The 27,765-nt window shown below is 37.3% G+C and overlaps 1 protein-coding gene and 1 pseudogene across 2 annotated transcripts in view; both read left to right on the forward strand.

The window, feature by feature from the left end:
* Ncam2 (neural cell adhesion molecule 2) overlaps window positions 1-27,765 on the forward strand; it is a 494,596-nt gene that overhangs the window by 365,984 nt on the left and 100,847 nt on the right.
* Window positions 26,061-26,724, forward strand: LOC148002481 (eukaryotic translation elongation factor 1 epsilon-1 pseudogene; annotated as a pseudogene).

Raw genomic sequence — 27,765 nt, forward strand, 5'->3', positions numbered from 1 at the left:
AAATATTTACTGCAACTAAAGGAATATTTCAGCCTGCTGCTTCCCTTTACCCCTAAGTATGTGACAGATTTTAGTTCCTTCAGTTGAATTCTTGGAACAAAAATATCTTTTAATCACACTGTCCAAATATCATTAACTACCAATATCTTAGACATACACTGGGAGAAAGAACCTCAATCATACCATTTGACAAGGTTGCGTGCACTTCTAGGAATAGTCACATATATTGAAGGAGAATGGGATTGGTGTCACAGGAGGGAGAAAACATGAAATCGAAAAACTGGTTTAAGAATACAATTTCAATTAGGCAAAATATTTATGATTTAGGATCTATTAGTAGCATGGATCAGTTCTTAACAACATTAAATTGCAATCTAAATAATTATAGAGGTAATACTAACAATATATACAGGGACATCAGGAAGAAAGAAACTATGGAAATGATTAATAGTTTATGATATTGTGGTGTAGATTTAATGGGTTCTGACTTATTTAAAAATTCATCAGTAACATATAAGTTAATATGAAATTTAATTTATTTTTGGCATTTGTTTTATTTTTGTTTCCTTTTATTATGGTACAAAATACTTCACAAATTATAACTTTCTTGTCGGTGTACTAATTGAGTAGGAACCAAACTTTCTTTTCATTATTTTTTATATATATTTCTAAAAAACTTAATGATATATTAAATTATTAACTCTAATTATAAGGACCTTGGAACATTACTTATATGTTTCTTGTACAATTGGGTTTATTTCCTCAGAAGGACATTAGTTAAGTTAATGAGGAATTCTCTACTTATCATATGTTCATTCAAAAGAATTAAATTAATAGAATGCTCAGTACTGTTCTATTTTTTTCTTTATTAAATTGAGTATTTCTTATTTACATTTCAATTATTATTCCCCTTCCCGATTTCCGGGCCAACATCCCTATCACCCCTCCCCATCCCCTTCTATATAGGCTTCCCTTCCCCATCCTCCCTCCGTTACCACCCTCCCCCAAACAATCACGTTCACTGGGGGTTCAGTCTTGGCAGGACCAAGGGCTTCCCCTTCCACTTGTGCTCTTACTGGGCTATTCATTGCTACCTATGAGGTTGGAGTCCAGGGTCAGTCCATGTATAGTCTTTGGGTAGTGGCTTAGTCCCTGGAAGCTCTGGTTGGTTGGCATTGTTGTTCATAAGGAGTCTCAAGCCCCTTCAAGCTCTTCCAGTCCTTTCCCTGATTCCTTCAACGGGGATCCCATTCTCAAATTCAATGGTTTGCTGCTGGCATTCTCCTATGTACTTGCTGTATTCTGGTTGTGTCTCTCAGGAGAGATCTACATCCGGTTCCTGTTGGCCTGCACTTCTTTGCTTCATCCATCTTATCTAGTTTGGTGGCTGTACATGTATGGGCCACATGTGGGGCAGGCTCTGAATGAGTGTTCCTTATGCCTCTATTCTAAACTTTGCCTCCCTATTTTGTGCCAAGGGTATTCTTGTTCCCCCTTTAAAGAAGGAGTGAAGCATTCGAATTTTGATCACCCTTCTTGACTTTCATGTGTTCTATGCATTTAGGGTAATTCAAGTATTTGGGCTAATAGCCACTTATCAATGAGTGCACAGCATGTGTGTTGTTCTGTGATTGGGTTACCTCACTCAGGATGATATTTTCCAGTTCCATCCATTAGCCTATGAATTTCATAATGGCATTGTTTTTGATAGATGAGTAATATTCCATTGTGTAGATGTACCACATTTTCTGTATCCATTCCTCTGTTGAAGAGCATCTGGGTTCTTTTCAGCTTCTGGTTATTATAAATATGTTCTGCTATGAACATAGTGGAGCATGTGTCTTTGTTATATGTTGGGGCATCGTTTGGCTATATGCCCAAGACAAGTATAGCTGGGTCCGCAGGTAGTTCAATGTCTAATTTTCTGAGGAACCTCCAGACTGATTTCCAGAATGGTTGTACCAGTCTGCAATCCCACCAACAATGGAGGAGTGTTCCTCTTTCTCCACATCCTTGCCAGCATTTGCTGTCACCTGAGTTTTTGATCTTAGCCATTGTCATTGGTGTGAGGGGAAATCTCAGGGTTGTTTTGATTTGCATTTCCCTTATGACTAAAGATGTTGAACATTTCTTTAGGTGTTTCTCAGCCATTCAGAATTCCTCAGCTGTGAATTCTTTGTTTAGCTCTGAACCCCGTTTTTAATAGGGTTATTTGTCTCCCTGCGGTCTAACTTCTTCAGTTCTTTGTATATTTTGGATATAATCCCTCTATCTATTGTAGGATTGGTAAAGATCTTTTCCCAATCTGTTGGTTGCTGTTTTGTCCTAACCACAGTGTCCTTTGCCTTACAGAAGCTTTGCAGTTTTATGAGATCCCATTTGTTGATTCTTGATCTTAGAGCATAAGCCATTGGTGTTTTGTTCAGGAAATTGTCTCCAATGCTCATGTGTTCGAAATGCTTCCCCACCTTTTTTTCTATTAGTTGGAGTGCATCTGGTTTGATGTGGAGGTCCTTGATCCACTTAGACTTAAGCTTTGTACAGGGTGATAAGCATGGATCGATCTGCATTCTTCTCCATGTTGACCTCCAGTTGAACCAGCACCATTTGCTGAAAATGCTATCTTTTTTCCATTGGATGGTTTTGGCTCCTTTGTCAAAAGTCAAGTGACCATAGGTGTTTGGGTTCATTTCTGGGTTTTCAATTCTATTCCACTGGTCTATCTGTCTGACTCTGTACCAATACCATGCAGTTTATATTGCTATTGCTTTGTAATACTGCTTCAGTTCAGGGATAATGATTCCCCCAGAAGTCCTTTTATTGTTGAGGATAGTTTTAGGTATCCTGGGTTTTTTGCTATTGCAGATGATTTTGCAAATTGTTCTATTTAACTCTCTGAAGAGTTTGATTGGTGACTGCATTGAATCTGTAGATTGCTTTTGGTAAAATGGCCATTTTTACTATGTTAATCCTGCCAATCCATGAGCATGGGAGATCTTTCCATCTTCTGAGGTCTTCTTCAATTTCTTTCTTCAGAGGCTTGAAGTTCATATTATACAGATCTTTAACTTGCTTGGTTAAAGTCATACCGAGGTATTTTATATTATTTGAGACTAATATGAAGGGTGTCATTTCCCTAATTTTTCTCTCGGCTTGTTTCTCTTTTGTGTAGAGGAAGGCTACTGATTTATTTGAGTTAATTTTATACCCAGCCAACTTTGCTGAAGGTGTTTATCAGGTTTCGTAGTTCTCTGGTGGATCTTTTGGGATCAGTTAAATATCCTATTATATTATCTGCAAATAGTGATATTTTGACTTCTTCTTTTCCAATCTGTATCGCCTTTATCTCCTTTTGTTGTCTGATTCCTCTGGCTAGAACTTCAAGAACTATATTGAATAAGTAGGGAGAGAGTGGGCAGCCTTGTTTAGTCCCTGATTTTAGTGGGATTGCTTCAAGTTTCCCTCCATTTAGTTTATTATAACTACTGATTTGCTGTATGTGGCTTTTACTATGTTTAGGTATGGGCCTTGAATTCCTATTCTTTCCAGGACTTTTATCATGAACGGGTGTTAATTTTGTCAAATGCTTTCTTAGCATCTAATGAAAGGATCATGTGGTTTTGTTCTTTCAGTTTGTTTATATAATGGATCACGTTGATGGTTTTCCGCCTATTAAAACATCCCTGCATGCCTGGGATGAAGCCTACTTGATCATGATGGATGATTGTTTTGATATGCTCTTGGATGTAGTTTGCCAGAATTTTATTGAGTATTTTTGCATCGATATTCATAAGGGAAATTGGTCTGAAGTTCTCTTTCTTTTTTGGGTCTTTCTGTGGTTTAGGTATAAGAGTAATTGTGGCTTCATAGAAGGAATTCAGTAGCGCTCCATCTGTTTCAATTTTGTGGAATAGTTTGGATAAAATTGGTATGAGGTCTTCTATGAAGGTCTGATAGAATTCTGCACTAAACCCATCTGGACCTGGGCTCTTTTTGGTTGGGAGACCTTTAATGATTGCCTCTATTTCATTATAAATTATGGGGTTGTTTAAATGGTTTATCTGTTCCTGATTTAACTTCAGTACCTCTTATCTGTCTAGGAAAGTGTCCATTTCCTGCAGATTTTCAAGTTTTGTTGAATATAGGCTTTTATATTAGAATCTGATGTATTTTCGAATTTCCTCTGATTCTGTAGTTATGTCTCCCTTTTCATTTCTGATTTTGTTAATTGGGAAACACTCTCTGTGTCCTCTCGTTAGTCTGGCTAACGGTTTATCTATCTTGTTGATTTTTTCAAAGAACCAACTTTTGGTTCTCTTGATTCTTTCTATGGTCTTTTTCTTTCTACTTGGTTGATTTCAGCTCTGAGTTTGATTATTTTCTGCCTTCCACTCCTCCTGCGTGTATTTGCTTCTTTTTCTTCTAGAGTTTAGGTGTGCTGTCAAGCTGGTGACATATGCTCCTTCCTGTTTTTTTCTGCAGGCACTCAGAGCTATGAGTTTTCCTCTTAGCACAGCTTTCATTGTGTCCCATAAGTTTGGGTATGTTGTACCTTCATTTTCATTAAATTCTAAGAAGTCTTTAATTTCTTTCTTTATTTCTTCCTTGACTAGGTTATCCTTGAGTAGAGCATTGTTCAATTTCCATGTATATGTAGGCATTCTTCCCTTATTGTTATTGAAGACCATCTTTAGCCCATGGTGGTCTGATAGGATGCATGGAATTATTTCTATCTTTCTGTATCTGTTGAGGCCTGTTTTTTGACCAATTATATGGTCAATTTGGAGAAAGTACCATGAGGTGCTGAGAAGAATGTATATCCTGTTGTTTTAGGATAGAATGTTCTATAAATATCTGTTAAGTTCATTTTGTTCATGATTTCTCTTAGTCTATCTACGTCTCTGTTTAATTTCTGTTTCCATGACCTGTCCATTGAAGAGAGTGGGGTGTTTAAATCTCCTACTATTATTGTGTGAGGTGCAATGTGTGTTTTGAGCTTTAGTAAGGTTTCTTTTACGTATGTATGTGCCCTTGTATTTGGGGCATAGATATTTAGGATTGAGAATTCATCTTGGTGGATTTTTCCTTTGCTGAATATGAAGTGTCCTTCCTTATCTTTTTTGATGGCTTTTAGTTGAAAATCGATTTTATTCGATACTAAAATGGCTACTCCAGCTTCCTTGTTCAGACCATTTGCTTGGAAAGTTGTTTTCCAACCTTTCACTCTGAGGTAGTGTCTGTCTTTTTCTCTGATGTGTGTTTCCTCTATGCAGCAGATTGCAGGGTCCTCATTGCATATCCAGTTTGTTAATCTATGTCTTTATTGGAGAGTTGAGACCACTGATGTTGAGAAATATTAAGGAATAGTGATTATTGCTTCCTGTTATATTCATATTTGGATGGGAGATTATGTTTTTGTGCTTTTCTTCTCTTTGTTTGTTGCCAAGACGATTAGTTTCTTGCTTTTTGTAGGCTGTAGCTTGTCGCCTTATATTGGGCTTTACTATTTATTATCCTTTGTAGCGCTGGATTTGTAGAATGATATTGTGTAAATTTGGTTTTGTCATGGAATATCTTGGTTTCTCCATCTATGTTAATTGAGAGTTTTTCAGGATACAGTAACCTGGGCTGGCATTTGTGTTCTCTTAGGGTCTGTATGACATCTCTCCAAGATCTTCTGGTTTTCATAGTCTCTGGGGAAAAGTCTGGTGTGATTCTGATAGGTCTGCCTTTATATGTTACTTGACATTTTCCCTGACTGCTTTTAATATTCTCTCTTTATTTTGTGCATTTTGTGTTTTGACTAATATGTGACAGGAGGAGTTTCTTTTCTGGTCCAATCTATTTGGAGTTCTGTAGGCTTCTTGTATGTTTATGGGCATATCTTTCTTTAGGTTAGGGAAGTTTTCTTCTATGATTTTGTTGAAGATATTTACTGGTCCTTTGAGCTGGGAGTCTTTACTCTCTTCTATACCTATTATCCTTAGGTTTGATCTTCTTATTGAGTCCTGGATTTCCTATATGTTTTGGACCAGTAGCTTTTTCCGTTTTACATTATCTTTGACCGTTGTGTAGATGATTTCTATGGAATCTTCTGCTCCTGAGATTGTCTCTTCTATCTCTTGTATTCTGTTGGTGAAGCTTGTATCTATGGCTCCTTGTCCCTTCCTTTGTTTTTCTATACCCAGGGTTGTTTCCCTGTGTCCTTTCTTTATTGCCTCTATTTCCATTTTTAATTCCTTCAACTGTTTGATTGTGTTTTCCTGGAATTCTTTCAGGGTTTTTTGTGATTCCTCTCTATAGGCTTCTACTTGTTTATTCATATTTTCCTGAGTTTCTCTAAGGGAGTTCTCCATGTCTTTCTTGAAGTCCTCCCCCATCATGATAAAATGTGATTTTAAATCTAGATCTTGCTTTTTTGGTGTGTTTGGATATTCAGTGTTTGCTTTGGTGGGAGAATTGGGCTCAGATGTTCCCAAGTAGTCTTGGTTTCTGTTGCTTGGTTTCCTGCTCTTGCCTCTCGCCATCAGGTTGTCTCTGGTGTTACCTTGTTCTGCCTTTTCTGACAGTGGCTAGACCGTCCTAAAGGCCTGTGTGTAGTGTTGTAGACCGGTTTTCCTGTTTTCTTTCAGCCAGTTATGGGAACAGAGTGTTCTGCTTTTGGGTGTGTAGTCTTTCATGTCTACTGGTCTTCAGCTGTTCCTGTGGGCCTGTGTCCTGAGTTTACCAGGCAGGTCACTTGCAGCAGAAAAGTTGATCTTACCTGTGGTCCCACAGTTCAAGTTGCTCGTGGGAGGCTGCTCTTGAGCTCTCGGTGAGGGCAGCAACCAGGAGGACCTGCACTGCCTTTTCCTGGAGCCCCTGTGCACTGGGGTCCCAGATGGCCTTAGGTGTTTCCCTCTGGATTCAGAAATGTGGGCAGAGTGTAGTCTCTTCTGGCTACCCAGGCGTGTCTGCCAGTCTGAAGGTTTAGTTCTCCCTCCCACGGGATTTGGGTGCAGAGAACTGTTGACCGGTTCCTCTCAGGTCCGGGCGGTATCTGGCTTAGATACTCTTAGCAGCAGGATTCTCCCTCATTACTGTTCTTAATTATATGTTGTAAAACATCTTTTTTTGGATTTTTTTTTATATTTCAAATGTTATCCTATTTTCCCTGTCTCCCATCACCCCTCTCCTTCCCCTGCCTCTATGAAGATGCTCCCATCCCCACCTAACCTCAATATACTGGCACTCCCCACCTCAGTATACTGGCATTCGCCTACACTGTGGAAATGAGCCTCACAGGATCAAGGGCTTCTCCTGTTATGGATGCTAAACAATGCCATCCTCTGCTACTTATGTGACTGGAGCCATGGTCCCTCCATATGTACTCTTTGTTTGGTGGTTTAATCCCTGGAGCTCTGGGGAGATCTGGTTGTTTGATATTGCTGTTTTTCTTCCTAAACAATGGGGTTGTAAACACCTTCAGTTCCTTCAGTCCTTTCTCTAAGTCCTCCATTCTCAGTTCAATGGTTGTCTGGGAGCATCTGCCTCTGTATTTGTCAGTCTCTGGCAGAGCCTCTCATCCATATTAGGCTCCTGTCAGCAAGCATTTCTTTGAATCACCAATAGTGTCTAGGTTTGGTGGCTGGATATGGGACGGATCACCTGGTGGGGCAGTCTTTGGATGGCCTTTCCTTCAGTCTCTGCTCCACAATACACCAAGTCTTCAGTAAAGATTGTGATGACCTAAACAATTCTTCTTAGGTAACTTTTTAATAATGTAATTAAGTTATTCCATAGGAAGATTTATAGATGTCATCCTCCACTAGCTGAAAGTTATAATGACATCATTACAAGTTAGTGTACAACATGTTTATCTTGCAGTGTTCGTTTAAATCCATTTGTTTATACTTTCTCAGATCAACTTGAATTCCATTTTTTAAAGTATATGATTTCACTTTTACATAAACAATTTAAAATAATCAGTGTTTAGAGTTATCTGTAAATGTATACAAATTTACTACTCATAATGGGTCTCAGTGCTTTAAAATTCGTTACAGGGATATTTTCTGTGATTACACTATTTCTAACATAAATGTGCCTGAAGGAAAGAAGCTGGCCTTTAGAAACATCTATATTTCATATGTTAAAGGAGAAATTGACTGTAAAGTTCTTCTGTCTGTGTTAAATGCAAGTGTAATAAACTTTTACTGCAAGGGAAAGAGTGAAATGTAATCCACAGTAATTCCCTATTTTTAGGGAAAGAGATTTGGCTCTAATTTGCATGGTGCAGAGGACTTTCTGCCTTGTAAATTCAAAAAAGATTATTCAGAACTGTTTTTATTGTACCCATGATTTTGAAAAAGAGACTAAGTTTAGTTTTGAGGAAAGGGTGTGTGTGTGTGTGTGTGTGTGTGTGTGTGTGTGTAAGTATACATGTGCATACATCTTAAAATACTAAATATAAACTACATTGGTATATGTAGTCAGATGCTAACATAAGAAGAAAATAGTGAAATAATTTCATAAGCAATTTCTCAGCTGTTAAAAATAATATCACAAAATTTAAGATGAAGACATAAACTTATACTAATTCTGTGTGGAGCTCGGTCTCCTACACAAGGTAATATTGCATATCAAATAACATTCTGCATTTCAGCAAATTCTTGATTTTTCCTCTACTTATATGATTTTATTAATTAGAAGAGCACTTTGAAGAAATGATGTTAATTACTATAGATATGTCATCCATGATTGGTGAGAAAAATGTAAATATGCTATAGATGCTGTGTGGAAATTTAATCCACAGGAAGGTGAGCAGGTTCTTAGCTCCCTGAAGTGGAAATAAAGAGCTCATCTCAAGACTCATTTTTTAGAGTCCAATGAACTCTTTAAAATTCTGCAGAAATATAACATAAATCTACTATGGAAAATGCAATGCCAGTAACCAATCTCTGTGAGTGGAGCAACTGTATCACCTTGATAGTAATATTTTTGTTATCACACTCAAAGTCCATCTTTACTATGTATCTTATATATTAAAAACTTAAAAATAACCATCATTTCAGCTCTTGATGATAATCATTATTATTTATTACTTTATTTTACTGTAAATGCAAACAGTGAAAAAGGAGAATAATATACTGTATAATGTATTGTACAATTATATATTATATTGAAATTCCAGTGCCTTCTTACTGTAGAGTCATTATACAGAATATCATATGTGCTTTTGACATTCATAGCTAGAAATGTTTTCAGAAATGGTGTTCTTCATTCTTTTGCTTGGTTCCCCCACACATATTTTACAAAACATAGAATGTGTAGCTTAGAGAAGGGTTATGAAAAAGCAATACAAAATTCTCTAAAATGTCAGGATTGTTCTACTTGAGGATCGTCAGCAGGATGAGAGTAACTCAATACAGAAAATTGTGATGTATTAAAGAAACATCATTCAATGAGTGCCTTGTCAATAAGCTATGACTAGCACTACTTTTCTGTCATCAGTAAAGAAGCCATTTATGTAACTATTTTGTCTCCCTCTTGTCAATGAGGGATGCCTATGGTTTCTTAAAATGGCAGTAGTTTATTTAGTATAAATATGTGTTCAAATAACGTAAAATTTAAATAACCACACATAATACTTAAGTGAATGTTTAACTCAATGCACATATGTGCATGTATGATATTCCATTCTAGGTGGTGTGTGTATCCATGTAAATGAGTGCTTTGTTTGCCTTAAAATATTAACATCTGCTTAATATTCTTAAATCTGTGGGGTTTTGTCCCATCCAAACCAGTCTTCTTGTAGTTCTGACTGATTTTACATTATTTTTTTCTCACAAGTTTACTTGGATCAACTTTTCAAATATAGTGCCATATAAGGTATACTTCATTTAAGGTTTGTAACCTTTCTACTGAACTGTATAGTGAAGTTTTTGCATCTATATTTTCACAAATGTTCTCAGTTTTATCCATGAAAGCAATAGCCTTGCTTCTTCTTTCTTGAGGTTTCCCCTCTGGAAATGCCCTATCCCATACCCCTTCCCCCTGCTTCTATGAGGGTGTTCCCTCACCCACCACACCCTGGCATTCTCCTATACTGCAACATTGAGCTTCACAGGACTAGGGCATCTCCTCTCATTGATGCCTAATAATATGTGGCTGCTACATATACTCTTTGGTTAGTGGTTTAGTATCTAGGAGCTCAGGGGTTTCTGGTTGGTTTATATTGATGTTTTTCATATGGGATTAAAACACCTTCAGCTCCTTCAGTTCTTTCTCCTACTACACCATTGGGGACCCCATTCTCAGTCCAATGGATGGCTGCAAGCATCTGCTTTTGAATTTGAATGGCTCTAGCAGAGTCTCTCAGGAGATAGCTATGTCATCATGATCTTCTTGGCATCCACAATAGTGTCTGGGTTTGGTGACTGTATATGGGATGAATCCCTAGGTGGGGCAGTCCCTGGATGGCCTTTCCTTCCGTCTCTGCTCCACACTTTGTCTCTATATTTCCCCCTGTGGGTATTTTGTTCCCTTTCTAAGAAGGACTGAAGCATATACACTTTTGTCATTCTTCTTCTTGAGCTTCATGTGGTCTGTAAATTGTATATTGGGTGTTCCAAACTTTGGAGCTCATATCCAGCTATCAGTAAGAACATTATTGTGTTCTTATCTGATTGGGTTACCTCACTCAGGATATTTTCCAATTCCAGTCATTTGCCTAAGAATTTCATGAAATCATTGTTTTTAATAGCTGTGTAGTACTCAATTGTGTAAATGTACCACATTTTCTGTATCTATTCCATTGTTGAACGACATCTGGGTTTTTTCCAGCTTCTGGCTATTATAAATAAGGCTGCTATGAACACAGTATAACATGTGTTCTCATTATATGTTGGAACATCTTTTGGGTATATTCCCAGGAGTATTATAGCTGGGTCCTCAGGTAGTACTATGCCCAATTTTATAAGGAGTCACTTGTTCTAGAGTAGTCATAGCAGCTTGCATTCCTACCAACAAGGGAGCAGTGTTCTATTTCTCCACATCCTCATCAGCATCTCCTGTCACATGAATTTTTGATTGTAGCCATTCTGACCAGTATGAGGCTGTATCTCAGGGTTGTGTTGATTTTCATTTCCCTAATGACTAAAGATGTTGAACATTTCTTTAGGTGCTTCTCAACCATTTGTTATTCTTCAGTTGAGAATTCTTTGTTTAGCTCTGTAGCCCCTATTTTAAATAAGATTATTTAATCTTCTGGAGTCTAACTTATTGAGGTCATTATATATGTTAGATATTAGTCCTCTACTGGATGTAGGGCTGGTAAAGACCTTTTCCCAATCTGTTGGTGGCCGAGTTTTCCGATTGACATTGTTCTTTGCCTTACAGAAGCTGTGTAATTTTGTGAGGTCCAATTTGTCGATTCTTGATCTTAGAGCATAAGACATTCATGTTCTGTTCAGGAAATTTTCCCATGTGCCTGTTTCATTGTTTCTGGTTTTATGTGAGTATCTGTATTCCACTTGGTCTTCAGCTATGTCCAAGGAGATAAGAATGGATCAATTTGCATTCTTCTACATGCTGACCTCCAGTTAAACCAGCCCCATTTGTTGAAAATGCTCTTTTTTTCCATTAGATAGTTTTAGGTCCTCTTTTAAAGATCAAATGACCAAAGGTATATGGGTTCATGTCTGGTCTTCAATTCTATTCCATTGATCTATCTGCCTGGTTCAGTACCAATACCCTACAGGTTTTATTACTATTGCTCTGTATACTGCCTGAGATCAGGGCTGCTTATTCCTCGAGAAGGTCTTTTATAGTTGAGAAATTTTTTTCTACCCTGGGTTTTTTTTTTTGCTTTTCCAAATGTATTTGCAAATAGCTCTTTCTAATTTTATGATGAATTGAGTTGGAATGTTGATGGGTATTACATTGTATCAGTTTATTGCTTTTGACAAAATGGCTATTTTTACTATATTAATTCTGCAAATCCATGAACATGGGAGATCTTTCCATCTTCTGAGATCTTCTTCAGTTTCTTTCTTCAGAGACTCAAAGTTCTTGTCATCTTTCACTTGCTTGGTTAGAGTCACACAAAGGTATTTTATATTATTTGTGGCTATTGTAAAGGCTGTCTTTTTCCTAATTTCTCTCTCAGACTGTTTAATCTTTGGGTAGAGGAAGGCTGCTCATTTGTTTGAGTTAATTTTTTATTCCTGTTTGCTAAAGTTGTTATCAGCTGAAGGAGTTCTTTCGTCGAATTTTTGGGGTCACTTAAGTATATGATCATATCATCTGCAAATAGGGATATTTTGACGTCTTCCTGTCCAATGTGTATCCCTTTGACCTCTTTTTGTTGTCTACTTGCTCTGGCTAGGACTTCAATTACTATATTGAATATGTAAGGAGAGAGTGGACAGCTTTGTCTGGTCCCTGATTTTAGTCGGATTGCTTCAAGTTTCCCTCCATTTAGTTTGATTTTGGCTACTGGTTTGCTGTATATTGCTTTTATTATGTTTAGGTGTGGGTCTTGACTTACTGACTTTCCAAGACTGTTACCATGAAGGGGTATTGAACTTTGTCAAATGCTTCCTCAGCATTTAATGAAATGATCATGTGTTTCTTTTCTTAGCTTGTTTATATAGTGGATTACATTGATGAATTTCTATATATTGAACCATTCTTGCATCCCTAGGATGAAGCCTACTTGATAATGGTGGATGATTGTTTTGATGTGTTCTTGGATTTTGTTTGCAAGAATTTCGTTAAGTATTTTTACATCCATATTCATGAGGTAAATTGGTCTTTAGTCCTCTTTCTTTGTTGAATCTTTGTATGGTTTAGGTACAATTAAAATTATGGCTTCATAGAAGGAATTGGGAAGTGCTCCTTCTGTTTCTATTTTGTGAATAGTTTGGAGAGTATTGGTGTTAGGCCTTCTATGAGAGTCTGATAGAATTCTTCACTAAACACATCTGGTTCTGGGCTTTTCTTGGTTGAGTTTTTTAGTGACCGCTTGTATTTCTTTAGGGTTTTTGGAACTGTTTAGAATGTTTATCTGATCCTGATTTAGCTTTGGTACCTGGTATCTGTCTAGAAAATTATCCATTTCATCCGTATTTTCCAGTTTTGTTGAGCAGAGGCTTGTTTTTTAAAATCTGATGATTCTCTTTTTAAATTTCCTGAGTTTTGGTTGTTTTGTCTCCCGTTTTCATTTCTGATTTGGTTAATTTGGATACTGTCTCTGTGCCCGCTGGTTAGTCTGGTTAAGGGTGTATCGATCTTGTTGATTTTCTTAAAGAATCACCTCCTGGTTTTGTTGATTCTTTGTATAATTCTTATTGTTTGTATTTGGTTGATTTTAGCGCTGACTTTGATTAATTCTTGCTGTCTACTCCTCCTGGGTGTATGTCCTTCTTTTTATTCTCGAGCTCCCAGGTGTGCTGTCAAGCTGCTGGAGTATGCTGTCTCCAGGGATTTTTTTGTTTGTTTTTTTTGTTTTGTTTCTTTTGTTTTTTGTTTTGTTTTGTTTTTTTTGGGCGGGTGGCTGACAGAGCTATGTATTTTCCTCTTAGCCCTGCTTTCATTGTGTTTCATAAATTTTGCTTTGTTGCCTTCATTTTCATTGAATTCTCAAAAGTCTTTTATTGCTTTCTTTATTTCTTCCTAGACCAAGTTTTTTTTGAGTGGAGAGTCATCAGCTTCTATATGTATGTGGGTTTTTGTTGTTATTGAAGACCACCATTGTTATTCCATGGTGATTTAATAGGATGCATGAGATTATTTCAAACTTCTTGTATCTGTTGAGGCCTATATTGTGACTGATTATTTGGTCAATTTTGGAGAAGGTACCATGAGGTACGGAGAAGAAGATATATTCTTTTGTTTTAGGTTAAATGTTCTATAGATATGTTAAGTCTATTTAGTTCATACAGTCTGTTAGTTTCACGGTGTCTCTGTCTAGTTTCTGTTTCCACGGTTTGTCCAGTGATGCAAGTGGGGTGTTGAAATCTCCTACGGTTACTGTGTGGGGTTCAATGTGTGCTTTGAGCTTTAGTATGGGTTCTTTTATGAATGGAGGTGCCCTTGCCTTTGGCACATAGATATTCAGAAGTGAGAGTTTGTCATAGTAGATTTTTCCTTTGATGAGTATGAAGTGTCCTTCCTTATCTTTTTGATAATGTTTGATGGAAAATTGATTTTATTCTATATTAAATTGCTACTCCGGCTTGTTTCTTGGAACCTCTTGCTTAGAAAAAAAACATTTTCTACATTACTCTAAGATAATGTCTATCTTTGTCACTGAGGTATGTTTCTTGTATGAAGCCAAATGCTGGGTCCTGTTTATGTATCCAGTCAATCTCTTCTTACTGGGGAATTGAGTCTACTTATGTTAAGAGATATTAAGGAAAAGTGATTGTTGTCACCTGTTATTTGTGTTGTTACAGTTGAAATTATGTTTGTGTGGTTACCTTCTTTTTGGTTTGTTACAAGAAGATTACTTTTTTTTTTTCTGGGGTATAGTTTCCCTCCTTGAGTTGGAGTTTTCCACCCAGTATCCTTGGTAGGTCTGGGTTTATAGAAACATATTGGGTAAATTTGGTTTTGTCATAGAATATCTTGTTTCCATCTATGTGAATTGGAAGTAGTGTTAGGTATAATAGCCTGGTTTGGCATTTGTGTTCTCTTAGGATGTATATGAAATCTGCTGAGGATCTTCTGGCTTACAGATTCTCTGGTGAGAAGTCTGGTGTAATTCTGATAGGTCTGCCTGTATATGTTTCTTGAACTTTTTTCTTCTACTGCTCTTAATATTTTCTTTGTTTTGTGCTTTTGCTGTTTTGATTATTATGTGAGGGAAGCAGTTTCTTTTCTGGTCCAGTCTATTTCCATTTCTGTCGACTTGTATGTTCATGAGCATCTTTTTTTTTTTCTTCAGGTTAGGGAAGTTTTCTTCTATTATTTTGTTGAAGATATTTACTAGCCCTTTAGGTTGGGAATCTTTGCTCTCTTCTATACCTATTATCCTTAGGTTTGGTCTTCTCATTGTTTCCTGGATTTCCTGGAAGTTTTTGGTTAAGTTTTTGCTATTTGCATTTTCTTTTACTGTTGTGTCAATGTATTCTATGCGGTCTTCTGCCTCTGAGATTTTCTGTTTTATGTCTTTTACTCTGTTGGTGATGCTTATATCTATGACTCCTGAACTCTTTCCTAGGTTTTCTATCTCCAGGGTTTTCTCCCTTTTTTATTTTTTTATTGTTTCTATTTCCATTTTTAGATCCTAGATAGATTTGTTCAATTCCTTTACCTTTTTGGTTGTGTTTTCCTTTAATTCTTTAAGGAATTTTTGTGTTTCCTCTGCAATGGCTTCCATCTGTTTACCTGTGTTGTCCTTTATTTCTTTAAGGGAGTTATTTGTGTCCTTCTTAAATTTCTCTATAGTCATCATGAGATGTGATTGTAAATTCACCTCTTGCTTTTCAGTGTGATGGGGTATTTTGGATTTGCTATAGTGAGAGATCTTGGTTCGGATAATGCAAATTATCCTTAGTTTCTGTTGGTTATATTCTGGTGCTTGCCTCCCACCATCTGTTTAAGTCAAGTGCTACCTGCCCTTGCTGTCTCTGACTGGAACCTATCCTTCCTGAGATCATCATTTTGTCAGAACTCCTGAGAATCCAGCTGTCTCTGTGATCCTGTGATTCTGGGATCCTGTGATCCTGAGATCCTGGGTGTGTCAGAGTTCAAGGGAGACAAGCTGCCTCTGGGATCCTGAAATCCTGGTGTGACCAAGCTCCTGAATCCTTTTGTGTCAGATGTCCTGGGAGTCAAGCTTTTTCAGGGTGTTGCAGGAGTGATTGTGGAGCCAGAACCCTGGGTTTTTCTCAGGTGCAATCTGGAAGGAATCCATGCCGCTCGCTGAGCGGGGGTTTGTGTTTCCCTGGATCCTGTGGGAATCCTGGATATGCAGGGTGTTGGGGAAGATATTGTAGCCTCAACTGTGATCCCAATCTCTTGGGACTCGAGCTTCCTCTGTCATCCTATGATCCTGTGATCCTGGGAGTGTCAGAGCACCTTTGATCCTAGGCATTTCAGAGCATCTGGGAATCAGGCTCTCCCTCAGGGTTGTAAGAGCATATACAGAGCTGGCATCCTAGGTCTGCTTCGGGTCCAGGTTCAAACTGGAAGGAACCTGGACCACTGTCCTAGCTGGGGTTCCTGTGTCCCTGGATCTCTTGGGTCCCAGTCACTCTGGGTGTTATGGCATCCTCACATGTGATCTTGGGTGTGGTTGGGTTATCTCTGGGTGTTGTGGGACTGTGTTGTGCCCAAGGTCTGCTCAGGGCACTGGATGCGTGTAGCTATCTTTCTGTTTTGTCAGTAGTACAAAGTTTGAAACCTGAAATATTATAATTACCAATCATAAATAGCAAATTAATTCATTCTAGTGTTTAATATGGCAAGTGTGTACATTAAAAACAATATTGTGATATACGATATGCAGGTACATGAGAGAAAGAAATAAGAAGGTGTTTACATATTAATAAGTCTGCAACAATTACACAGATTGAGGTCAGGCAAAGATCAGAATGAGGTGAGTGGCTTGTTATCTAACATGGAAATCTTTTGTGGTCTGAGTCCTAAACTAGACCATGTAGGTTAGGCAGGGGTGATCAGAGTGTAGAGTTGACTTATGTAAGAACAGTGCATCACTGATGTCTACATTCCATTTGGACTTGCAGAACACAAAATGATTCATGGACGATTCTTAATATCATGAAAAGGCTGTGGGAAACTCCTAAAAAAATCATTTTAAAAGAATGTGATGTTCGTAAAGACAAATACTTAGTTTACTATATAATTTACATATTTCTCCCTTCTCTCAACTGCTTTCCATTACTTTGAGAATTAAAATATTGAGTTTGGTTTTCTTCCGATTCCTTGGAATTGTATTTATAATATTAGTGTTATTTATTTAATTTTTCTTTCATATTTTTCTCATAGTTCTGGTTTTCATTTCCCTCCCCTCCTTCCTTCCTTCCTTCCTTCCTTCCTTCCTTCCTTCCTTCTTTCCTTCCTTCCTCCCTCCCTCTATCCCTCCCTCTCTCTCTCTTTCTTCCTTCCTTCCTTTCTTTCTTTCTTTCTTTCTTTCTTTCTTTCTTTCTTTCTTTCTTTCTTTTGTTCTTTCGTTCTTCCATTCTTTCTTTCTAGTCAAAACATTTTAATTAAATTTTTTATTTTATCCTTTTCCAATTGTGATCATTTATTTGTTACTATTAATTACTCCTATTTTCACTGGACCCAGAAGTATTTTTTCTTCTGAGAGAAGACTGGACCTGGAAGTATGTTCTTTCCCAGAGAGGAGCCTGAGTCTCTTGTCAATCTGTTCCTGGTGATTTGTGGGGATTCATTAATTCTCATGAACAAATATATAACATATTCTGCAGCCTCCTTCTTGTTTTGCATATACTGTTCTTTCCTTAGAGCAATATGTCAGCATTTGTGTTGCAGGACATGTATACTAAAAAAAGACTGGATCTTGGGTTCATTGGTCCTTGGATTTTTACCTAGTTTGTTCAAGGAATTTCTGAAAATATATTGTTGGACATCATCTATTCTAGACAGTAGAAAATTTGCAGATTCTGTGAACTCCTTTAGTCCTAAATCACTGAGGTATCTGTCAGTCTCAAGAATTAATCAATCTATCAATCTCTTCTCTCTTTGCGTCTCTCCCTTCTTTCCTCTCTCTTTCTCTCCCTCTCCTCCTCTTTATGCTCTCCTCCTCCCGGTACCCCTCTTCCTCTCTCTCTTCTTCCTTCCTTATTTCCTTTTTTCATAGACAATAACCAAATTGAGAACCCTCTGATTGGCATCCGTAAAGTATCCAATCTGAGAAAATGCTTATGGTTCCTTACTTCAGCTCTTCTTGCTCTGTTACAGAGATAAACCTAACACAAAAATCACAATACTCTGGCTTAGATCAAGATTTTTGTATGGAGAAATTGCTACTTGTTATTGCCACCACTGATTTGGGCCACGCACCCTTCCTCTTTTACCCAGGGTATTTGCATCTGCTTCTGTGGCCATTTGCATGACATAGAAAGTACAAAAAAATGCATTCATTGTCTACTTAAGTGTTTTTCTCATAAATGGGGCCAACTTCATTTTGATATAGATATTACTTAGAAGATTAAATGATATCAATTAAAATGAAATAAATATTAAAAGGTCTTAAATTAAGGTATGTATTAATTAAATAAAACATTTATTTTGGATTAGATTTGAAAATTTCACACAACCTATTTTTCACTACATTCAACCCCAGCTCTTTCTCAATTCCTCTCAAAATAACCCACCTCTTATCTCTCAACTTTGAGTCCTTTTTTAAAAAAAATTGTAAAATGTCACCTTCAGTTTTGCTGTAAATATATTTCAGAGAGTGAAAATATCTACTAGTAGCGTGTTCTAACTTCCTGGAACACAACTTTAAAGAAAACTGACTTACCTCTCCCTAAGTCATCATCTTCAAATACTTCCTTAGTTTGGAGTAAAAGTCCATGAAGGTCTTTCTTTACGCAAAAGGATGATTTGTTCCAGTCTTCTATGGGCATCGAAATTATTATCATCATATAGGCATCATCAGTGGTTGTCTCTGCTTTGTCCAGAAACAACTTTTCCCCTCATATACTCCCATATGTCTGACTAGTACAGTCCATTTGCCTCTTTTTTATGACAGCTATGAGCCCCAGAGAGGGGTAAGATATAGCTGCCCTATTTCTGGCTAAGAAATCCCCAGTTATATATTCTCTGCACCTTAACTAGCTATGAATTGCTACATTATCCACCACCCGCTCTGCAAGGAAACATAGTGAGTTATGAAAGCTCCACTCATATGTGGAGTGGAAATGGATTTGGAGGTGAGTTTGAATCTGTGTCCATTTGAAAAAAAACATAGTGAATTTACCTCTCGGGACTATGAGCTCCCAAACGTGTTCTTGACCAGACGTTCAGTACTGGACATGCTTCCTCATCTGGGGCCAACCTTACTAAAAAGAAAATGAAATGAAATAAAACGAAGCCATTGGTTTACCAAATGGCTTCAAATCTAATCCAAAATCTGATTTGATTTTCAGAGAAATTACTTTTATTATATGTATATGCAGCTAATGTATGTGAGTACCTCCATGAAGTTCATATGATTGTGCTCAAAATAACATGCATTTTAATACTGGGTCAGGTTGGAATCTGAGATTTCAGGAATATTAGGCAGTTTCCAAGAATAATAATTTTCATCTCTTAATAAAACATCACAGAATTTCATGCTATTTCAAAATATAGTGTTGCCATGAAAAAGTTAAACATTGTGATTTTTAAACCTAAAAAGATGGATTTACAGTGAGAGTTGCTCAGTGTAGCGATCTACCCTTATGTTCCTTTAGAGGCAAACAGCTTTAAAACGGCAAGATTTTCTGGAGAAAACACCTGTTCTATGGCCGTTCAGCAAACATCAAGTATTCAAATTTCTTAATAAATATAAAATGAATAATGTAACAGAAACAGGTTGTACTTGCCCTTGTCATTAAGCAGGTTGTTAGTGCCATAATTTGCATATTCATAGGCTTGATACACATTTTCCTTTTCTAGATATAGGGGAAATTAGCACACATTTGCCTTTGGATACCAATTAGTATTAGTAATTTATTCTCCTTTGCATTTTATTAAGCTCCACTAAACTCAAGTGAATTTCATGAGGGAGAATTTGATGCTTTTTATATCTGCATTATAAATTGGTACAACAAATTAGATCGCATGATTTCTTCCCCAAACTCCACATAATCTTTCACTCAATCATGGTCTTTTTAAAATGAACACATTTGCCATTAGAGAGAACAACAACTTTTAGCAGTACAATGCCATCAAAATGTCCCAACTGAAAACTTTCATGAACAGGATTATTTCATTACTTCTCGTACTCTGTAATCTAATCTGTGTAGCCATTGGAGTGTGACTTGCAGACATAATTCTATGAACATAGAATACCAAGCTTTCATTGTTCTCTATAGACCTCGCAAGCATGGCAGTTTCAGAAAGTTGGGTAATTTCAGTTTGCATGAAATGTTCACATGGAAATAGCTGATGCATGCGGATATTTGGCCATAAACATTTTTTGCCCTTGATTTATGATTTTAATATTGTACTTACTGTAGTATATTAACTATACATAACTAGCGTTTTATAAGGACATTTTCATAGCAGTGTATTATGTACTTCAGCATCATTCACTCTTGCTTCCCTATGCTGTACTGACTTCTCTTGTGTTATTCTAGTCCATTCCTCCTAGCATCGTGATAGTATTTTCACCTGCATGGTGTTTGTGTGCTTGCCTTTATGTTTATGTTTCTGTGTGTCTATTTCTGTGCATCTGTATGTATCTGTCTCTGTGCATATGTGTGTGCGCGCGCGCACGTGTGTGTGTGCATGCGCACGTGTGCGTGTTTGCATTTGTATGTGTCTCTGCAAATACAAATGTGCTTTGTGATATATACACACCAGTGTTTTTGCTAAGTACATAGCTTATAAGAGACTTCTATTTACTACCTCAAGATGTTAGTTCAGAATTTGAGTGGAGCAAAGGATGACTGTTCTGTAAGGCTAAAACTAGCCTAGTTCCTTCTTTCCACAATACATAATTCCAATCAGCCGATTTTGTTATGTCTAGAAGACCATTCCAAAGCTTAGAAAAGCTTTACTATAGATAGATCATGTAGGACTGAGAAGTCTAACACTCATCTCAGTACTTTACATGAAGCTACTCACTGTATCATGCCAATGCATTGTATATGTAGTCTTTAGCCTCTTATGTACGGGCATATCAGAATAATTTGACATCCCATGTAACTTTCTTTATCATTCTTCTTTCCATTGTTGTGTTGTAATTATTATGTCTTCACACTCTGAACATCTGAAAGTGGACAAACAGGACATCCTTGCTTAGTAATGATTTAAGCAGAAATCCTTAAAAGTCCAATATTTTCTATGATGTTGTCTATATATTTGTTCTATATATCCTTTCTTCTGTTGAGACATGTTTTTTTTATTCTAATTTCTTTTTTTATTGTGAAAAGGAATATTGTACATTATAAACCACCTTTTCTGTTTCTATTGATGAGAACATGTGATTTCTGTCATTGACTTTCTGGGCTGTTGTATCATGTTTGCATCTCTACAATTTGCATTGTGTTTGCATTTTCCCAACTTGATTTGTAGGAATGAACTTTTTTATGTGCTGTAAGTTTCAATTTACAATTTTTTAAATTGAGAACATGAGCTATCTTACTCTTTGTGACATATTTCTGGTTTTGACAGGAAGTTATTAGTGGGTATATAATATGAAATAGATTGGTGTATTTCCTCTCATTTCTTTTACAGGAGACTTAAAGAAGCTTTTCAGTTATTTCTTTAAAACTCTACTTGCTTTTAACAGTGACCACATCTAAACTGGGATATTTCACAGGTGGACAACATTTTATTGCTGCTTTTATCTTATTGATTATTGGAAATCTGTTTTGAGAGTTTATGCCTTTGTTTAGGTTACATAGCTAGTAGAATTTCTTTCAGTTTTTCATAAGTTTCCCAGTGTATTCAAATTTCAATGTATCATAATGATTTTCTGATTATGATTGGTATCTGTTTTAATGTCTTTCTTTTATCTTTAATTTTATTATTATACTTTTACTGTAAATAAACATTTAGGTAGCATTAAATAAATATCAAGTAATTAAATAAACATTAAGGTAATGCACATTGCCTTAAATAAACATTTCTTCCTTAATTAGATGTGATTTTTCAAAGAAACATTTCTTCTTTTTCACTGTTTCCTTGTTCTCTTTATTCCCACATCATGAGCTGATCTCCTTCTTTTTTATTATTTTTCTCTACAAATTGTAGCTTGGCTTATTATTGTTCATTGATGTCATATTTTGATGACCTGAGTTACATCAATCATTTATTCACTTTAGACATCTTTTTAATGCAGTCATTTATAACTATTAATGTACACCTTAGTGCTGCTTTCAATTTATCACAGGGTTCTTTTATGTGGAAGTTTAATTCATTTAGCAAAGTAAGAGTCATTGGTTCCCCTCTGGTACCTATTAAATCCTGAGTCACATAATGGTGAACAGATTTACAGTACTAGGCATTTTTTCTTTGCCTAGGTTTCTTTGCCTAGTACTAGGTTTCTTTCTTTGGAATTGTTTATATCTGGATTATACATTCAATCAGAATGCACTTGATTGCCTTCACTACTGTAATGTGTGGCCACAGGTGGACCAGACTGTTGATACTCTTCTCCCGGAAGCCTGCATAGCCTTCTGGTACTGTGAAAGCTAGCTGGCAGGAAGGAAGGAATTGGAAAAGTGTCTGATTGAGTTTCTTAGGTTCTGTAACAAACATAAGCAGGATCTTCAGCAATGTGTTCTTACCATTCACTTTCAATAGGACGGCAATGCAATGGTCACATCTTATATTGTAAGGTGACTTTGGGAAGCTTACCAACTGTGATAGATATATCCCACACCCGGCTCTGGAATTGTTATCGAGTAACTCTTGGCTTATTAGCAGAGCATTATTCATCCATGTAGAAGGTGTTAGAGTCTAAGAATTACCAGAGAATCATACCCCGGGCTCTAATAGTATGCGAAAGCAAAGAGCATTTATTCAGCTTAATAACCTGCATTCAGGGGTCTCCCCATTCTAGAATGGACACACCTAGTGGGCTCACAAGCCTAGGCTTTATTGTCAATTAGAGGAGTTCCAGAGAGGAGTATGTGTCCTTTGACCTTGATTGGTTAGCTCTATCTTTAGGGGTCTGAGTAATTCTACAATTAGTTAAACTCTGGAGAACTCCTAGGGGTCACGGTTGCTAATTTATTCTAGCTACCCAGTCTTCTTCAGGCCAGATGACAAAGGGGTTAACAGATTCGCTGCCCTCAGCTGTGCTTGGCTGATCACTGGTTCCTGGATCTCCCATTTCTAGGAAACAGAAACTTAGACCAAGTCTCCCAAACTCTCAGTTTGCAGCCCGTCATGCAGTCAGCATGGCTCTGAACTTAGTTCCTTCAGGGGTCTGCTATTCAAATATTTTATTTTGTTTTTAAGCTTATAAAATAGTAGGTTGCCGTACATTTACATATCCTTAATTTTGATATCCTTTTCAGTTTCGAATACCTCCACGTCAGATTTCCTCTTTTCCAATCTTCCTCATATCCTCTTCCTGACTAGAAATTTACTGTCCTCAATACTTTATGCTTAACACATTCCGATACATCACCTTTCTTAAGGCCTCTCTATCTGTTCTCCCTTGAGTAGACTCTATTTTTAACCTTCATTCACACTTAAATATAAACTCATTACTCTAAACATTTGTAGTTAAGAGTCACATGAAGGACACTGTGTGATGTGTGCTTTTCTGGGACTGTTTTAAATAATTCAGTATGTATTTCAATTCTATGCATTTCTCTCAATTTCCATAATCTCATTTTTAATGTTCACTAAAATTGCATGCTGCACATATGTCAAATATTCATTATCTAGTCATCCAATGATCAGCGTCTAAGCTGGCTGCATACCAGATTTATTACAGATAAAGCTGAAATGAACACTGATATGTAGATGTCTCTTTTGTAGGGTGTAGTCTCTTGTGTATATGAGAAGTAGAAATCTAGCTGGATTATTTGACAGTTATAACTGTAGCTTTTGAAGAGCCTCTAGACTGATTCTTAATTGGCTAAGCCATCTTGCATTGTTCATTTTTATTGGATATTTATTTACATTTCAAATGTTATTCCCTTTCCTGGTTTCCTGTCCATAAACCCCCTATCCTATCCCCCTCCCCTTCTTCTCTAAGGGTGTTCCTCCTCCCCAACCATTCCCTTTTCCTGCCCTGAAATTCCCCTATTCTGGGGGAATCCAGCCATGGCAGGACCAAGGGCTTCTCCTCCCATTGGTGCCCAACAAAACCATCCTCTCTTACATATGCATCTGGAGCCGTGGGTCTGTCCATGTGTAGTCTTTGGGTAGTGGTTTTAGTCCCTGGGAGCTCTGGTTGGTTGGTATTGTTGTTCTTATGGGGTTGCAAGCCTCTTCAGCTCCTTCAATCCTTTCTCTAATACCTTCAACGCTCACCCCCAGTTTTAAATTCAGTGGTTTGTTGCTATCATTCACCTCTGTATTTGTCATGCTCTGGCTGTGCATGGAGCACACAGTTGTAAGCTGTCATGTAGGTACTGGGAAATGAATCCTGATCCTCTGGAAAGCAGCCAGCACTCTTAACTGCTGAGCCACCACTCCAGCCCCTTACCTTGTTAAAACACAACAAATAAATGTTCAATTAAAATAAAACTATAAAAAGTAAAAATATATTATGATTCAAAAAATCTCTTCCATACCTTTAATCCTAGTACTTGTGAACCAGAGACAACTAAAACTCTTTGAGTCTGAGGACAGCCTGAGCTACATAGCTAGATTTTTGCAGATTTCAAGGGCTATACAGTGAGACTATGTCAACAAACAAACGAGAAAACAAAAAAACCAAAAGGCTTTTCTTTTTAGTTCTTCAGAGAATATCACTTCCTTCCCAGAGTCATCTCTTAAATTTCACTTTGTAAGTGGGATTACTGCCAGTTTCTGTTTCTTATTTTCTAGTGAAAACCTGTTTGACTGGTACATAGTGTCATCTCAGAGCATTCTAGCAGATTAAAAGGCCAGCACCACCACCAACAAAAAACAAAACAAAAAAATCTCATCTTCAGAAAGAAAGGGATCATCCTTTCTTTATATGTTCTTTTCAGCCCTCAGAATGAATACTGTCTATGAGTACTTAGATGCTGTTTTCTAAAAACACTGAGTGGATACATATTTCATTGTCTGAATTGTTGCTATAGCCTTACCTAGAGCAGTGTTCACACTGACAGTTAATTGTGGTTGTCTTGCCAGGGATGAATGAGGTTACCTGTATTTGAGTCTTTGTTTCATTATATATTTGCCATTCTCTAGTGAGTTCCACATCATGTTAGCTCTTGTAAGTTGTCCATGTAGCCTTTGAGTTTTTGGGGTCTTGTGCTCATAGTGGATGTAGATATAAATTGTGCAGTTTAAGATATGGTCTTACCTTACTTCAACTCTCCTTGACAGAACAGTTTAATTGGAGACTGTCTTTCAAACCCTTCCCCTCTCTTGTAGAAACAGAGTGCACTTGGATGATGAATCTGAATTTTCTTCCCAGAATCATCTTCAGTAACTTTTATTCTGTCATTCAAAGTTTGTCTTTTAACAGTTACTCTTCCCTCTTCTTGAACTCATGTGGTTTGTGAATTGTATCTTGGATGTTCTGAGGTTTGGGGCTAATATCCACTTATCAGTGAGTGCATACCATGTGTGTTCTTTTGTGATTGGGTTGGGTTACCAAAATGTTGATGCTGTCGACTCACAGGAGAAAATATAGAGCAAAGACTGAAGAAAAGGCAATCCAGAGATTGCCCACCTGGAGGACCCATCCCATACGCAGCCACCAAACCCAGACAATATTGTGGTTGCCAAGTAGTGCATGCTGACAGGAGCCTGATATCTCCTGAGAGGCTCTGCCAGAGCCTGACAAATACAGAGGCAGATGCTCACAGACAACCAATGAACTGAGAACTGAGAAAGGAGGAGTTAGAGAAAGGACTGAAGTAGCTGAAGGGGTTTGCAATGCCATAGGAAGAACAACAATATCAACCAACCAGACCCTTCAGAGCTTCTACAGAATAAACCACCATTCCAAGAGAACACAGGGATGAACCTATGGCTCCATCCACAAACGTAGCAGAGGATGGCCTTGTTGGGCATCAATGGGAGGAGAGGCCTTTGGTCCTGTGAAGGCTTGATACTGCAGTATAGGGGAATGTCAGAGTGGGTAGTTGGGAGGGAGCACCCTCATAGAAACAGGGGGGATGTGGACGGGAGAGGGCGTAGCTGGAGATGAAACTGGGAAAGGGGATAACATTTAAAAAATGTAAACTTGAGGCCTGAAGATGGCTGCTGCCCGGGAGCAGAGTCTGGGACTGAAGCAGGGGAATAAGTACAGCGCTCAGGGCCAGCGACAGGTTCCAGTCCTACAAACAAACAATGGCCCAGTCTAATGGGATTGAGCACCATTGGGACCCATATGGTCAAGCAAGCAAACGAGGAGCATTTGCTGGGGAGCACGGCAGAAGAAAAGGCACTAGTTTAGCAGAGGTTAGAGTTCAGGATCACTCGAGTAGATGGACACTCCAGTAAAGAAGTCACCCAGACTCTGCTGAAGGATCTTAACTCCTGTCTTGAAAACAAAGTCTACCTTGCAGGACATCCTCCTGTACTACGGGCTCCACCGCATTATAGTTGACATGACAGTTCAAGAACAGGAGAAAAATCTCAATGTGTCGCGCTGGTTTTGCCACATTCAACATTACCTAGACATCAGACAGCATCTGTCTAGTGTCTTCATCAAGAACAGACTCTATGCCAACTCCCACTAGGAGCTCCCGCTGGGCAGCAACAGAATAGAAGTGAAATGGAAAGTGTGTTCTGGACCATGGTACTAATGTGAACTGACATGACGTCATTGTCCCTTGTGAAAGTGTAAGCTCAAATCTGATTGTTTTATTTGTCCCTTAGTTGAGGCTTTATAATTTTTAATGTAAAAGTTCAGCTGTTATCCAAACAAATCATGATCAAATTACAAATCTCGCTTTTTATGAGAGAAGTTGATTTTAATAACAGTTTCAAATCAATGGCTCAACTTTAAAAAAACATTACTGTTGGTGTCACATCTGGTTGTTCACTTTTTCATGTTTTTAAAATTCATTTTTCTCTTAGATATTTATTGTAGTTTATTTACTAAAACCTATGACAAATGATGTTGAGGAATCAGAAAGGAAAGATAGATATATTTGTTCTCAAAATATTTATGTGAGCTAGTAAATGTGGTTTTGAAAATCACCTTATGTTTGTTATCTTTCCTGTAGTTAGTAGTTACTGAGGTGAAAGAGATCACTGAGCCCCACTGCTAGGGAATTAAATGTGTTTGCTCCTCTTTTTAAAAATGTAAATTTGAAAACCCAATAAAAGAAAAAAAAAAGAAAGTTACTCTTGCCAATCACTACTCGATTGGAAATGTTGAAGTCACGTGGATGTTATTATCACAATTTTGGACATGCTGCCTTCAGCATTAAGGTGGAAAACTCGTTTTCCTTACCCGAGGGCACAATTTCTGTGCATATAATCTTGTCTTCCTGTGTTCTCAAGCAGTGCGAGGTGCAAAATAATTGATGTCCTTGAAAGAGTCAGTATGAAAGTACGATGTTAGTTTTTTGACTAGGTAGTTAATAACTCCAGGAAATGATAAGCTAATATGAATGGATTTTAATGAGTAGCATGCAGTTTCTGAGGAAATTAGTAAAATATCCATAAAACGAAGGAAGTTTGTTTTAAAAATGTTAAGGTGCAAATGATTAATACAGGAAAATACTATATTTTATACCTATACGCTGATTCTGTGTCATGATTACCTTCTAAAAATCTCGGAAAGTTCTGGTTTACTTGAGTGCACTGAAGGAAATGGAAGAAACTTTCCTACCTCGTTACTTTGAGATGTGGTTGTGAATTTGAATGGCACATATGAAATAAGATGATTGATTTAACACTTAAAAATGACAGAATAAATTGTTAAAAATTTCAAGTGGTAGGTAAGTCTTC

This window comes from Rattus norvegicus, chromosome 11, assembly GCF_021556685.1.
Source record: "Rattus norvegicus strain SHRSP/BbbUtx chromosome 11, alternate assembly SHRSP_T2T, whole genome shotgun sequence".
Taxonomy (NCBI): Eukaryota; Metazoa; Chordata; class Mammalia; order Rodentia; family Muridae; genus Rattus; species Rattus norvegicus.